The sequence below is a fragment of the Centropristis striata genome, chromosome 10, assembly GCF_030273125.1.
Source record: "Centropristis striata isolate RG_2023a ecotype Rhode Island chromosome 10, C.striata_1.0, whole genome shotgun sequence".
NCBI classification, from domain to species: Eukaryota; Metazoa; Chordata; class Actinopteri; order Perciformes; family Serranidae; genus Centropristis; species Centropristis striata.
Window position 1 is genome coordinate 37,323,358 of NC_081526.1, and position 12,530 is coordinate 37,335,887.

General features: G+C 45.2%; 1 pseudogene; it reads right to left on the minus strand.

Annotated features, from left to right (window-relative positions):
* Window positions 1–8,585: 8,585 nt before the first annotated feature.
* LOC131978686 (AP-1 complex subunit sigma-1A-like) lies at window positions 8,586–9,093 on the minus strand (annotated as a pseudogene).
* Window positions 9,094–12,530: the final 3,437 nt, after the last annotated feature.

Consider the following 12,530-nt stretch of genomic DNA (forward strand, 5'->3'; position numbering starts at 1 on the left):
GTGGACTCTCTGGTCCTACTGGTGGACTCTCTGGTCCTACTGGTGGACTCTCTAGTCCTGCTGGTGGTCTGTGTGTGTGTGTCATCGCAATTTACCATTTATTACATTATAATTGTGTTCTATTCAAATGTTATGAGATACATTTTATTGTTTTGTTTTTTGCTTTTATGTCTGATTATTTATTGAATGTGAATGTTTTTATTGTTTTATTGTGAATGTGTTTGTTTGTGAGCAGGTCAGTGGCAGTAAACAGAGTTCTGATGTCAGAGTGTTTCATCGACACGACGTCACATTATCTCTGCTGGATCAGACACAATGAGACCACCAGGGCTTTGTTACTGTGTTTACGCCTGGGGAGCAGGAGCAGGAGGAGGAGGAGGAGGAGGAGGAGGAGAGGAGGCGGAGGAGGAGGAGAGAAGAGGAGGAGAGGAGAAGAAGAGGAGAGGAGGAGGAGGATGAGGTGATACAAACAAAAGGAGGATGAAACCAACCAGCAGTGATGAAACAGCAACATAACAATAAATCTGCTTTAATGCTCAGATCAACAAGATCTGCTGCCAGAAACACTGAGACAATGACAGGACCTCTCTCTCTCACACACACACACACACACACACACACACACACACACACACACTGAGGCCTTCACTGTCTTTCTGTGAATACACTGATTTGTTCTATTAATTCAGTAATAATGTGAGTTATTGTGTGACTCTAATGATAATAATAATTATATTGTTTCAGTAATAATAATAATAAGTATTATTATTATTATTATTATATTGTTTGAATAATAATAATAACAATAATAATAATAATATAAAATCAATCAAATCAAAATTACTTTATTTATCCCTGAGACAGCCTGATGTCTGTAGGAGAGAAGGATCTTTTGAATCTCTCCATCCTGCAGCAGAGAGAGAGGAGCCGTCCACTGCTGTTTTTTGGTCCATAAAGGTTTTGTGTAGCAGATGATCTGGTATTTCAGGATGGCCTCCAACATGTTGACAGGTCATCTCTCCACCACCTCCTCCAGTGTGTCCAACCTGGCTCCAACCACAGAACCAGCTCTGTAGACCAGAACCAGCTCTTTAGACCAGTCTGATCATCTCTGTGTGTGATGCTGCCTCCCCAGCAGACTGCAGCATAAAACAACACACTACCACCACACACTGATAAAACATCTGCAGCATCGCACTACAGATGTCCAGAGATCTGAGCTTCAAGAAGAAAAAGAGGCGGCTCCACCCCTTTTTGTAGAGAGCGTCAGTGTTTAGGGACCAGTCCAACTTATTATCCAGGTATACACCTAGATACTTAGAACTTGGCACCACCTTCATGTCCACCCCAAAGGTATTCACTGACTGAAGAGGGGGCTTCAAACAGCGGAAATCTATGATCATTTCCTTAGTCTTTGAGGTGTTCAGTAGGAGATAGTTCTTGTGACTCCAGTCACTGAAGGCTTTTATCAGATCTCTATATTCAGATTCCTGTCCATTCCTGATACACGCCACAATAGCAGTGTTGTCGGAGTGCACTGCAAAAAAGCCAACTTGAATTTTTTGGCCTAAAACAGTGATTTAAGTTGGTAAAACTTGGAAATATAAATTATTGACATTTAGGGCAATAATGTAAGTTAGCACAACAAAGGAAGCCAGTTGTCTGCTCAAAAACAAGTTGGTGAGTTGTTGTTACTTATATCTTTAAGTTGGGGTTCACAACAAGGGACAATAGTTCTGATAACTCTTATTTCTTTGTTATGAAATGCGGGAAAGCGGTTAAATTCGGTCATTAGCGAAAGCTAGCGGCTAACTGATGCTGAGTAGCCATTAGCGTATCAATGCTAACTCAAAATTGTGGTCGCAACATTAGCTGACATTTCATAGCGGCGTTACAATCGTGCCAATTCAGCACATTGCAGAAGTTAGCAGAAGTAAGGATTAAAAGTTATTACAATGTAAAATCATAAGTTAGTACAACTTACAGTTGAGTTGACAAACTCAAAAACAAAACTTAAAATATTTAGTTTAATTGTCCAACTTAAAATTCTATCGAAGTTTGTTGCCTTGAAATTTTGAGTTCACCCAACTTTTCTTTTTTTGCAGTGTACTTCTGGATGTGGCAGGACTCAGAGTTGTATTTGAAGTCCGCTGTGTACAGTGTGAACAGGAGTGGAGCCAGAACAGTGCCTTGTGGAGCCCCTGTGCTGCTCATTAATGTCCCAGAAACACAGTTCCCCAACCTGACAAACTGTGGTCTTCCTGTCAGGTAATCTGTGATCCAGGAGATGAAGGAAAGATCCACTCCCATCTCTGTCAGCTTGTTTTTGAGTATGTTGGGTTGGATGGTGTTGAATGCGCTTGAAAAATCAAAGAACATGATTCTCACATCAGCACCAGTTTCCTCCAGATGAGCAAAGGCACGGTGAAGCATGTAGAGGACGGCATCGTTCACTCCAGTGTGTTGTTTGTATGCAAACTGCAGGGGGTCCAGTTTGTCTTTGACTTCAGCTCTCAGTAGGCGTAGAATCAGCCGCTCCAAGGTCTTCATGATGAGAGAAGTGAGGGCTGCTGGTCTGTAGTCATTAGGTTCAGCTGGACAGTTTATTTTTGGTACCGGCACCAAGGTTATTATAGTTAACGACAACTAACAAAATAACGAAAACTAAAATTGAAAAAACATTTTTGTTAACTGAAATAAAAATAACAACAAGAGCTTTTAAAAAAATGATAACTAACTGAAACTGTATTGTGTGGTTATAAAACTAACTAAAACTAACTAAAATTATAGTGAAAATGCCCTTAGTTTTCGTCTTTGTCAACTTTTTTCAGACATAATTCAGTGTTTCTATTTCAACATGCAGGAACACATGGTAAATATGTTTACTGAGACTGGGATGTTTACACTTCAACCAAAGTACAAAACACCCCGAACTGTAAGAGTTAATAACCTTATTGGGGCTGAGATGGATAAACCAAAGGAAATGAAGGCACATACCCATTACAAAAAAACTAAAACTAACACTAAAACTAATAAAAACTAAACTAAAACTAAGCATTTTCAAAAAATAAAAACTAAACTAAAACTAGCAAACTCACTCTAAAAACTAACTGAATTTGAAAACAAAAATTCACAACAAAATTAAAACTAAAACTAATGAAAAATCCAAAGCTATTATAACTTTGACAGGCACAACACAGGAAATCTTCCACAGTGCCGGCACTCGCCAAAACTGTAGACTGAGGTTGAAGATCTTGTGGAGATCTTGTTGACACAGTTGGGCAACACAGTCCTTGAGCAGCCTTGGACACACACCATCTGGACCAGCAGCCTTCCCAGAGCAACGTCTTCCCAGTTCCAACCTCACCCCCATCTCTGTGACAGACAAGGGTGGAGGTTCAGGTGTTTATGGGGGGTGGATGCTGCTTTGGAGATGTACACATGTAGTATAGATATTGTAGTAAACTTGATGATCTCATGTAATTAAAACACAGTGAACTCTCCACATGTTCGTCTGGTTGCTGTTTGTTTGTCAACTCAACAGATTCTGAGTTTCTTCTTCAAACATTCATCTCTGATCCAAACAGCTGCTCACAGTTCTTCTTCTCTTCTCTCAACTTCACTGCAGAAACTCAGAACAAGCTCCACCCACTGACCAATCACAGCTGTCTAAAATAATCATTTTATATATATATATATATATATATATATATATATATATTATTCTTGTTCTTCCTACATATGAAAGTAAGAATCATTATGTTTTATGTTCATAATATTTCACATCACGTGTTCTAGATAATATTTAAAGTTTATCCAGACAGACTCTGAAACTTTAACTTCAGTGAAATAAGTTCAGTATACATATACATACAATGATTCAGTCTCAGCAGGAGAACACTGATCCAGAATCTTACTAAGGATCTGACCCAGGGTCAGATTTACTAAGTCCAACTGCAACAACAGAGACTCAGATCAGGTTCTCGTCTCTTTTTCCCTCATTTAACAGACCTTAAAGCTGCAGGATGAAGCAGACCTTTAGTTCCTCTCTGAGGATTACTGACTCAGCAGGGGGCGAGGTTCAGACAGAGATCACGGTGATCTAATGGAGATCTGAGGAATAAACATGCTGCGTTCATGCTCAACAATTATTAAAATGTCCGTGTGATGATATTTCTGTAGATTAGAGACGACATCGATCTGTTTCCCGTCAGTTTCAACTCTGCAGCTGTTAATTAATAAATTAATAATTAATAAAATGATTCATTCAATAGAAACCAAAACAGCAGATTTTGTATGTTTCTGTGTAAACTGTGATTGATTTGATTCATTTGGATCCACTGAACATTTTTTCATCTGAACTTTGCCTGAATTTATTCCAAACGACCGGTTCTCCAGACGCCTTAGAACCAAATCTGTCAGATCCGTTGAATCTTTCTGAGGCTCAAAGAATCTTCAGCCGGCTGCAGATTTTCATCATGAGGTCAGCTTTCACCTCAACAAAAAGACCACGCCCAGTCGACATGTAGACCACGCCCACTCGATCTGCAGATCGCGGCAACTCCTGGTTCCTGTCCTCCTGGTTCCTGTACTCCTGGTCCCTGTCCTCCTAGTTCATGTCCTCCTGGTTCCTGTCCTCCTGTTCCTGTCCTCCTGGTTCCTGTCCTCCTGTTCATGTCCTCCTGGTTCCTGTCCTCCTGTTCCTGTCCTCCTGGTTCATGTCCTCCTGGTTCCTGTCCTCCTGGTTCATGTCCTCCTGGTTCCTGTCCTCCTGTTCCTGTACTCCTGGTCTCTGTCCTCCTGTTACCTTCCTCCTGGTTTCTGTCCTCCTGGTTCATGTCCTCCTGTTACTGTCCTCCTGGTTTCTGTCCTCCTGGTTCCTGTCCTCCTGGTTCCTGTCCTTCTGTTCCTGTCCTCCTGGTTCCTGTCCTCCTGCTCCTGTCCTCCTGGTTCCTGTCCTCCTGTTCCTGTCCTCCTGGTTCCTGTCCTCCTGTTACCTTCCTCCTGGTTCCTGTCCTCCTGGTTTCTGTCCTCCTGGTTCCTGTACTCCTGTTACTTTCATCCTGGTTCGTGTTCTCCTGGTTCATGTCCTCCTGTTCCTGTCCTCCTGGTTCATGTCCTCCTGGTTCCTGTTCTCCTGTTCCTGTCCTCCTGGTTCCTGTTCTCCTGTTCCTGTCCTCCTGGTTTCTGTCCTCCTGGTCCCTGTCCTCCTGGTCCCTGTCCTCCTGGTTCCTGTCCTCCTGTTACCTTCCTCCTGGTTCCTGTCCTCCTGGTTCCTGTCCTCCTGTTTTCTGTCCTCCTGGTTCATGTCCTCCTGTTCCTGTCCTCCTGGTTCATGTCCTCCTGGTTCCTGTCCTCCTGTTACTGTCCTCCTGGTTCTGGTCCTCCTGGTTCCTGTCCTCCTGGTTTCTGTCCTCCTGTTGCTTTCCTCCTGATTCATGTCCTCCTGTTCCTGTCCTCCTGGTTCATGTCCTCCTGGTTCCTGTCCTCCTGGTTCCTGTTCTCCTGTTCCTGTCCTCCTGGTTCCTGTTCTCCTGTTCCTGTCCTCCTGGTTTCTGTCCTCCTGTTACTTTCCTCCTGATTCATGTCCTCCTGTTCCTGTCCTCCTGGTTCATGTCCTCCTGGTTCCTGTTCTCCTGTTCCTGTCCTCCTGGTTCCTGTTCTCCTGTTCCTGTCCTCCTGGTTCATGTCCTCCTGGTTTCTGTCCTCCTGGTTTCTGTCCTCCTGGTTCTGTCCTCCTGGTTCCTGTCCTCCTGGTTCATGTCCTCCTGGTTCCTGTCCTCCTGGTTCCTGTCCTCCTGTTTCTGTCCTCCTGGTTCATGTCCTCCTGTTCCTGTCCTCCTGGTTCCTGTCCTCCTGTTACTTTCCTCCTGGTTCATGTCCTCCTGTTCCTGTCCTCCAGTTCATGTCCTCCTGGTTCCTGTCCTTCTGTTACTGTCCTCCTGGTTCATGTCCTCCTGGTTCCTGTCCTTCTGTTACTGTCCTCCTGGTTCATGTCCTCCGGTTTCATGCCCTCCTGTTTTCTGTCCTCCTGGTTCATGTCCTCCTGGTTCATGTCCTCCTGTTTCTGTCCTCCTGGTTCCTGTCCTCGTGTTACTGTCCTCCTGGTTCCTGTCCTCCTGGTCCTGTCCTCCTGGTTCCTGTCCTCCTGGTTCCTGTCCTCTTGGTTCCTGTCCTCCTGGTTCATGTCCTCCTGTTACTGTCCTCCTGGTTCATGTCCTCCTGTTACTGCCCTCCTGGTTCATGTCCTCCTGGTTCCTGTCCTTCTGTTACTGTCCTCCTGGTTCCTGTCCTCCTGGTTCCTGTCCTCCTGTTCCTTTCCTCCTGTTTCTGTCCTCCTGGTTCATGTCCTCCTGTTCCTGTCCTCCTGGTTCATGTCCTCCTGGTTCCTGTCCTCCTGTTCCTGTCCTCCTGGTTCCTGTCCTCCTGGCTCCTGTCCTCCTGGTTTCTGTCCTCCTGGCTCCTGTCCTCCTGGTTTTGGGGGTCCCCCCTGCTTCAGTGTCTGACCTGTAGGTCCTTGTGGTCGGTCGTGTCCTCGCTGCCCGGGACAGTGGACTGAACCTTCTTCAGTGTCTCAGTCAGAGGGGACGGATTGATTATTATTCTTGTGGTTAGTGTGTTGGTCTGCAGTCGACTCGCTCCGCTGAACATCAGCGGTTATTAATTTATCATATTTATTCTGTTCTTCAGTTAAAACACCGGGGAGCACACGTCAGCAGGATGTGTGTGAACTGTGTTTATAATCGTCAATATATATATATATAGTGGGGAGAGTGTAGGACAGTGGTGGACAGTGAGGACAGTGGGGACAGTGGTGGACAGTGAGGACAGTAGGGACATTGGGGACAGTGGGGACAGTGGAGACAGTGGGGACAGTGGGGACAGCTGGTGTTAAAGTGACAGAGGAGACAGAATCTGTGTTAATCTGATAAAAGGTTCAGATTATTTGAAAACATTTAGAGCTCAACTGGATTATAGATGCTAATACGCTAACAGCTAACAGCTAACAGCTAACAGAGACAGACAGACAGACAGAGACAGAGAGAGAGACAGACAGACAGACAGAGACACAGACAGACAGACAGACAGAGACACATGGACATCAGTGTCCTGTGATGTGTTCACTGACATCATCTCATTCGAGATGGAGCCCGGTCCAGTCCCTGCTGTCCCTGCAGTCTGCTGTCCTCTGAGGAGGACAGGGTGGACGCAGCACTGGAAGGGGACGCTCCCCAGCCTCAGAGTGTCCACACCGTCCTTGTCCCTGTCATTCGCCTGAAGATGCTTGCCGCTCGCCGTGTCCTCTGATGAGTTCGTGGTGGAGAGCTGGTGTTGGACTCTTCAGCTGCTTGAGTAATTTCAATGTCAAACAAAAAGCGTGTTGCAGCGTTTGTGTCTGTGGCTGCAGCTCGTCTTTGATGTGTTTAAGGCCTTCGGGGAGATTCCGACTGTTATCTGCAGCCTCAGATGTTGGACGCCTCGCAGCTCGCTGACAGTCAGAACTGAAGAAGAGATCACTGAACACTGACTCACATTCATGCAAACGCTTCGTTTAGTGGCATTTATTAAACCTCTCAATGTGATCGGATATGATAACCGCTGATAACCGCTGATAACCCACAAGTCTCCTCTTTACAGACATGCCCACTTCATGTTGATAACCCACAAATCTTTACTGACAAGCCCACTTCATGTTGATAACCCACGAGTCTCCTCTTTACTGACTGTGGAGGGGGTGTGGTGCATCAGCTGCAGGAGAGCAGCGCCAGGTGAGTGTGATTGGCACACCTGTATAGAATGAGCTAATCACTCTCTCCCTTTAAAAATCTGAACACACACACCCCCTGCTGTCACACACAAGTTTTAATGTATCCTCTACTCCAGTAGTTCTCAACCTTTTTGAGTCGCGACCCCCAATTTAACATGCATGTTGTCCGTGACCTCCGCTCACTGAACAGAATCACGCACAGTTAAGACCACCCAAAAAATGAAACAAAATTAGCAAAAAAAGGAAACAAAATGAGCAAAAAAGACACAAAATGACCAGAAAATACACAAAATGACCAAAAAAAGACACAAAATGACCAAAAAGACACAAAATGACCAAGAAAAAGACACAAAACGACCAAGAAAAAGACACAAAATGTCCAAAAAACACACAAATTGACCACAAAATGATAAAAAAAATACACAAAATTACCTAAAAAGACACAAAATGACAAAAAAAAACCACAATGACCAAAAAAAGACATTAAATGACTAAAAAGACTAAAACAATTGAACACTTTAACACAGTGGAGACAGAGCTGACTTCCAAAATGATTTGGCGACCCCCAGAAATCATGTCGTGACCCCAATTGGGGTCCCAACCCCAAGGTTGAGAATAGCTGCTTTACGCCACACTCAGATCACATACACACACAGCTAAAGGGCCTGTCAATGCGAGGATCCTCCGTTGTTAACTGAGTCTCTTCCCCACTCAGACACTGTACATCAGTCCCCAGAGCCAAAGATACACAGAACCAACGCCGTCAGTCCCAGTAATCCCAGATTCTGCCTCGCCCCTTCTCATCCAGCCCTCTGCCTCAGTCTCTATAGTCTCTCATCAGCCTGCTGTCTACTACGCCAAGCCCTTCTCCTCCAACACTCCTGGGTGACTCGTCCTCCTCCTGCAGCAGGTTGTTCGATGGCTTTGAGGACGCTCTTCTTAGACGTATCCTGTATCTCTCCTCCCATCAGAAACTCATAAGAATAGAATAAAGAAGCCTTCTCAAAGTTAAAGATGATGTCCATCTCACACATGCTGCCAACGTATTTATCCAGGAGCTCTACTAAACGGTGGATGACTTCCAGTGTGATCAGCTCATTGTCCTGCTCTTCAATTGCACAACAGAAATACAGGCTGGCGTACCTTTTATAGACAATCTTGAGGTCTCTTCATTCTAGGAAGCTGCACATCTTTGGTTTGCAGGCGGGAACTATCTGCATCAGCTCCCTGACCATCTTCTTCTTGTCGCGCTATGCTGTGGCTGTGTACCACTTCTGCAGTCGCAGCTTCCCCTGTTGGCTGAAGAGCAGCATGAACCGCATCATTTCTTCCAAATGTTTAAACTACTGTGACGGAACAAAGAAACACTACATCTACACGGTGTGCTCCACGGCCCTATCGGTTACCTGAACACAAGAGAAAAGTGGTTCAGGCAGAATTGAAAACCCAATGTGTAGCCCCATTGGGTGGGTCCATCCGGTTCTGTGTGGACTATCGCAGGGTGAATGATGTTTCACGGTTTGACACCTATCCAATGCCCTGGATCGCCTGGGCACTGCTCGTTTTTTCACAACACTGGATTTGACCAAGGGCTACTGGCAGATTCCCCTATCTGCAGAGTCCAGGGAGGAAACGGCCTTCTCCACTCCGTACGGTTTGTACCAATTTGTTACACTTCCGTTCGGGTTGTTCGATGCCCCAGCCACATTTCAGTAGGTTCAGTAGAGGAGTAGGTGAGGCCGGATGGCTCCCCGGGCGGTGGAGGTATGTGGAGGGGGCGTGGTGCATGAGCTGCAGGAGAGAGGTGTGGAGAGGGCTCAGGAGAGCAGCGCCAGGTGAGTGTGATTGGCACACCTGCATAGCATTAGCTAATCACTCTCTCCCTTTAGAAACACAGTAGCTTGCTGGACCTGGGAGGCAGAAGACTGAAGCACACACTCAGTTGTTGCGGCAGCATAAAACCAGAGGAGGTGCCTGTGAACGGCTCTGTACCATTGTTTAAATTGTATTTAATAAAAGAAAGCTGAGCCTACCTGCTGAGGAAAGAACCCACAGTGGCTCAGACTACGCCACACTGACATGCCCACTTCATGTTGATAACCCACAAGTCTTTACTGACATGCCCACTGTGTTTCTCCTGCAGTAAATGTGTTATTTTGTCCTCTTGTGTGTGAATCTTTATGCATCCTGGGGTCCCTAAACAGTCTGACTTTAAAGCTGAGACTCTTGTGGATTCAATGAGCCTAATATTCTTCATGAGTGATGATGTAAGTGAGTGAAACTTGATCTCAAGTATGAAATGTCAGGCTCTCTCAGACCTGAGCTTCACCTGTCAGGTCTAAAACTGAAGAATAAAATTATTTTCTTCTTCTCTGGTGTAATCTGTATCGGTTGCCTTCATTGTCCCCTGAGCTGGCGTGTGATTGGCTGAGAGGACAATGACCACATGATGAGCAGCTCATTGCGATTCTCATCAGCAGAGAGACAGTTAATCAGCAGCAGACTCAGAGGTCAGAGGTCAGCGATAACACCCAGCGCCCTGATTATAGTGGTTATCAACGGGCAGAGACAAAGGTCCACCTTGGAGTCCTGGTCCTCTCCGTCCTCTCCGTCCTCTCTGTCTGTCTGTCTGTCTGTCTGTCTGTCTGTCTGTCTGTCTGTCTGTCTGTCTGTCTGCCAACAGTAAACTGGTTCAGAACATCAGATCTTAAAGTCGATCATAGTGGATTTAGTCGGTGGAGGATATTTGTGTGTCTGAGGATTCTCTCTTCACAGAGTCCACTTCTATAAGAACTGGTTTTATGGATTCTTGGTTCTGGTTGGAACAATGTCTGATGGGACTGATGTCTCTTAGAGTCTCTTTCTCTGTTCATCACATTCTGCTGAAAAACAGTTTGAAATATGAGAAGAGAAAAGGTGCTTTGACTTCCTGCTTTCTTGTCATGAAAGAGTTAATAAAATATGAATGTTACGGTCCTGTTGGAGCAGGACCCGGTCCCTGCAGGGCTCCGGTCCGTCCGGTCCGTCGGGGGACGAGCTGTCATGCAGCTAAAAGGTGCTGTTGCTAGGTGATGGCGGTGCAGCTCTGAGGCCCGAACCAAACGACCCGAGGACCCCGCAAACACTTCCTGCCACCGCTCCGGGCTGGGGGGGGGGGCGACCTGCTCGCAGCGTTGGCACGGAGACGGCACCACACCGAGTTTTTGTCCCCAGAGGACGACTTCCAGGCCGAGGACACAAAACGTCTCTTTACACGTCCATCTGTCCCCAGCGGCACACTGAGACTGTGTTCTGTCGCTGTTGGTTTTTCTTTTGTCACTAATGAGTTTATGGGGCGGCTCGCTGAATTACTGTGTGTTTAACTATCGGATCCGGTCCTCCAGCACAAACACAAGAACAAGAGTCAGACCTCCACACGGCTCCTCTGACGGACCTGGTCCAGGTCCAGGTCCAGGTCCAGGTCGTAGTTCTGATAAATCTACAAACTGTGAACAGTAACCTGCAGCAACAACTGATTCATGACATCATCACGAACAACCTGCTGACATCACTGACCACGACGAGTCCAGAGGAGGAGAACCAGTGTGTGTGTGTGTGTGTGTGTGTGTGTGTGTGTGTGTGTGTGTGTTGTTCTTTTCTTCATGGACATGGTTATTATAATATTACATTAATACATTAATATACTAATAGATTATTATACAATTATATTAATAGATTATTATATTATTATATTAATAGATGAATATATTATTACATCAATATATCATTATATTAATAGATTTTTATGTTATTATATTAATAGAATATTATAAGGCTAACCTGGTGAAATGATGTTTGTCTTATTATTTTAATAAAGAACATGAACAGGTTTCATGTTTCTGCAGGAACAAATATAAAATATATATAATACATATAATATTTATATTTATAATATCTGTCTCTGACTGTTCTCCATGAAGTCTGTTTCTAATAACTGTGTGCATATATTTTCCTTTTTCTTTAAATCATTTGAAAACAACAGTTTCCAGTGGAGCTGTGATGTCGTGGTGCCCTCTGCTGGACCAAAAGCTTCACTGCAGGAGCTGTTCTCCAAATATCTCTGATGGAAATGAATCATCAGTCAGGATTCATAAACTCAACAACAACAATAACAACAACAACAACAACGGAACAGAACAGTTCACAGAGAACATCATCAGGTGAACACATGAGGTCAAAGGTCAAAGGTCAGCAGAGGTCACAGACTCATCACCTCGTCACTAGAAACCCTGGAGTGAAGTGGAGGTTCCTTAAAGGTTCTGGTTCATGTTCCATCAGAGGAGATACAGTGAGTCCAGCAGGACCTGCTGCATTTCTGAAGGGTCTCTCTTAAAGAACTCAACGAGTTCTACACAGAACCCTGAAACCTGCAGGAACAGGAAGTTAGAAAGTGCTGGTTCAAGTTCTTGGCCTCCTCATTGGTTCTTAAAAGACGTTCCCCCAAATGACAGACAGAAGCTCCTGCAGACTGTCAGGAGGTTCTAGTGGTACTGATGAGTTTTCAAGGATCCATTACTGGTTGTTCTGGTAGCTCAGGAGGTTCTCGTGGTTCTAACGGCCTATGAAGGTTCTGGGGGTCTTTCAGGAGGTTCTAGTGGATCTAATCCCACTGAGGGTTTTGGGGGTTCTTTCAGGAGGTTGTTATGGTTCTAACGGCCACTGAAGGTTCTGGGGGTCTTTCAGGAGGTTCTAATGGATCTAATGCCCACTGAGGGTTCTGGGG